The sequence below is a fragment of the Mus caroli genome, chromosome 4, assembly GCF_900094665.2.
Source record: "Mus caroli chromosome 4, CAROLI_EIJ_v1.1, whole genome shotgun sequence".
Taxonomy (NCBI): domain Eukaryota; kingdom Metazoa; phylum Chordata; class Mammalia; order Rodentia; family Muridae; genus Mus; species Mus caroli.
The window spans coordinates 121,988,093-121,992,015 of NC_034573.1; positions in this window are offsets into that span (position 1 = coordinate 121,988,093).

The window sequence follows — 3,923 nt, forward strand, 5'->3', positions numbered from 1 at the left end:
TTCTCTGTGTAGTCCTGGCTGTCCTGGAACTCACTTTGTAGACCAGGCTGGCCTCGAACTCAGAAATCCGCCTGCCTCTGCTTCCCGAGTGCTGGGATTAAAGGCGTGCTTTTAAGTTGTCGTAATCTTCTTGAATATAACAAAAAAACATAGGTCAGGGATATGGCTTAGGGTGACTGTCTAACACGCATGAGGCCTGAGCGCAATGCCCAGCACTAAAAAAGTAAAAAGTAACAAATTCAGTTTTTTGATATTCTAAAATACTTTAATAATTAAGATTGGTAGGAAGGCTGATATACAACGTAATTATGTATTTTACAGGATTCTGTACAGTAGGGAAGCATCTTAACGTACGACAACGAGGCTTTACGTCCTTTACATTAGGACTGTAAGCTCCCACTTACAGAAAGAAGACACATAATCAACTTTTATATACATAAAAACAAAACCACTGCCTAGATGCGGCCCTAACATGTCCTGCTTCAGAAGACAGATGAGATGAGCAGAGTCAGAGCCCTTGATGGCACACACAAGCAGACGGGAGCTCAGGCTTGGCACGTGAGGGAGAACAGCTGCGAGAGAAGCCGTTGCTGGCCGGCAGGTATGGTGGGTGCATCTGTGAGCCCTGTACTTGGGAGGTGGAGGCAGGGGATCCTTGGCTACATAGTGAGGCTACATAAGACCCTGTCTAAAAAAAATGTTACCACACCACAGACAGCACAGGCATTTGCAAAGTACTCTCTAAACCTGGGACTAAGAACGGAGAAAAGGGCGGAGCAGGGCGGAGCAGGGATGGAGCAGGGGCAGAGCACCGGCCTTGCTTGTGAGAGCTGAGCCTCGGTCAGGAGCACAGGTTAGCAGCGCTGGCAACCTTGTATCTAGACAACTCACAGACTTCACAGGATTGTTGTTTTTCCCTTCCATAACTCAAGCAATATCAAGGTTTGAGGAGATGGGGACGAAGTCTTTTTTCCATAGATAGAAACTACATGGCAGGAAGAGAAAAAACAAACAAAAGCACTTGTTCCTTCATAGAGAAGGAAGTACTAGTTTTAAGGTCACTTTAGCTTTTTTTTTTTTTTTCGAGAGACAGGGTTTCTCTTTATAGCTCTGGCTGTCCTGGAGCTCACTTTGTAGACCAGGCTGGCCTCGAACTCAGAAATCCGCCTGCCTCTGCCTCCCGAGTGAGTGCTGAGATTAAAGACGTGCGCCACCACACCCGGCTTCACTTTAGCTTTTTTTGTTTGCCCTATATTCTAACTCTTTAATAAGTGTGATGCTGACAAGGAGAAAATTGCTGAAAGAATACAGACAGGAAATAGAATAAAGCAAAAAACAAACAAACAAAAAACCAAAAACTTTTTAAGAGCCACAATCCACTAGCTATTAAGGTGAGTAGAAGCTGGGTGTGGCCGTTGCCTTCGATGATCACAGACTGGGAAGGCTGAGTAAGGAAGACTTCAAGTCAAAGGCTAGCCTGGGCTACATACTGAGGTATAGACTAAAACAAAAAGAAAAGCGACAAACCCAGTTACATTTCCCTTCCACTTACAATGTAAGTAGAATCCAGGCAGGAACAGTAAGGCTGTGTGGGTTTCAGGAGAAAAGTTCTTTGAAAAACATAACCAAATCTGCACCCCAATACAAGTGGGGAGGCCTGGCTACAACAGGAATGGGAAGGCAAGTGAGGTGTTCGTTGTGGGGAGGGGGAGGGGCTAATTCAGTAGAGGGGCTGTGCAGTAAGGAGGGCCAACAGCACCAAGGAGGGAGCATGGGCACCTGTAGCACACAGTGCTCCCACACAGTGCTCCCACAGGCCAAAGTGATTTATAGTATCATTTGGTACGAGGAACGTATAATAAAGTCTGCCCCATGAGTCAGTTCTCTGCCAAACCGGCATTAACAGTAAGGCCTTTTTCTTGGTTTGTACATAGAAAATGCACATGGCTTTCTCATTTGATCATTTGGATTCTGATTACAGCTCAGACTACACAATGGATGAATTTTCCCCATTTCTTTAAGTTCACTTTAAAATAAGGGCCAGGATGAGAGCATGAAGGCTCATGCTTATAATCTCAGCACTTGTGAGGCTAAGACAGGAGTTTGAGGCCAGCCTGGGCAACATAGTGAGTTTGCAAGCCAGCCTGAGCCACAGTATAAGATCTTGTCTCAAAACAAAAAGGAGCTAGGATGACAAGTGCCAAATGGAGGAACAGGCCGGAGCCTGCGCTGGCTTCCTTCTGGTCAGACCTTATGCCGAGAGGTCCAAGCACTTTTCTGCAAGTGGGCCTTTGCTGGAAGGGCTGGTGTGTCCGAAGGTTTTTTTCCTGGTAAGAGGACCTGGGGGTTGGAATGAGCCTCCCTGAGCAGCTCTCAGACAGGGCAGACAGGTAAGGCTAACAGTACAAACGGCCTCAGCACACCAAGATGTCTTAGGGCAGCATGTGCTGTAGCCAGAAAAACTCAAAACCTGTAAGAGGCCCTGTGCTTCTGTGGCTGGTGAGAGAAGCCCTCAAGTCTCCTGCAGTGTTGTTAACAGGCTCAAAGCATCGGAGTTTCATTCTTCTCTAAGGGGAGCACAAGGATCCAAACCTAAGAAAGGCTACATGCGTACAAGCGCTGCTTGCCCTGACCCAGATCCCAGAGCAGCTCTGGCGGTGCAGGAAGTGCAGCTCTGGCTGTACGAGAAGTGCTGTGGTCGCCCCGGAGATGAAGCAGAACAGCCATGCTTTTCCTTTTCCTGTGGTCCTTTAGCTCCTTTCTCAGGCTTCAGCTTCATGGGCGATGGTAGCTGGAAGGGGGCAAAAAGGGAGAAGTTATCAGACAATGGAGACGGCTTTCCTATTCCTGAAATTTGTTTGGGAAAAAAATCAAAGGATTCATGATAATTACAAAACTATAGACACTTCACGTGTGCTGAGGACTGGGGCAGGGCCCTGTACAAGCTGCACACGCTCTGCCACGGAGGGAAGCCTCCAGCTCTAGTGGGATTAGCACTATGATGCTGTAGCTGGAGGGGAAGGACTTCCAGCACTTCCGAGTTTGAGGCAGGAGGACTGCTTTGAGTTCCAGGCTAGCTTGAGCTATAGTGTGAGATATTATCACAAGAGACCAATATTAAAAAAAAAAAAAAAAAAAAAAAGGAGGAGGAACAGGTCAGAGTCCATCACTCTACAGGTGAAAAGCCAAACCAGTATTTATTAGAACCCAAGTCAATAAACAAGAATAAAACCCCTTGTTTTGGTCTCACAGATCAAAAACAAAACAAAAGAAGACAAAACAGAACAATGGATTTTCCCCTAAGGATCCACTGTCTCCTGCTGACGTGGGTACCATATTTGCACTCTGGGCTACAGAGGGGTCAGAGAGAGGGAAAGGGCTGCTTGCTCTGTCGACAACAGCCGTCTCCGTGTCCCCATGCCACAGGGGCATCAGTCTTTCTGCAGTTTACTCCCAGTCACCCTTCTGCAGTGACAAGAGCTTGTAGAAACCAAGAGTTCTGCCCTGATTCCATGCTGCAACCTAGGGATCTAGAATTGTAAGTACTGTGTTGTAGGTACTTAGTGAATAATTGTTAAATAAACGAAGCTGTCTACACAGCTTACTGTCTCACAGATCTCACAAACATCGACACACAAGGTAGAAATACGAGCACTCTGGTATGCTGGCTCACATCTGTGGTCTCAGCTCTTAGGAGGTGGTAGGAGTATCAGAAGCTCCAGGCAGCTGGGTAAGGCGGCAGGGGCCTGCAAGCCAGCACTTAGGAGACAGCCAGTACATGTGTGGCCAGCTATAACTCCACAGTGAGACCATGTTTCAAAAATAACAATAGAGCCGGGCGTGGTGGCGCACGCCTTTAATCCCAGCACTCGGGAGGCAGAGGCAGGCGGATTTCTGAGTTCGAGGCCAGCCTGGTCTACAAA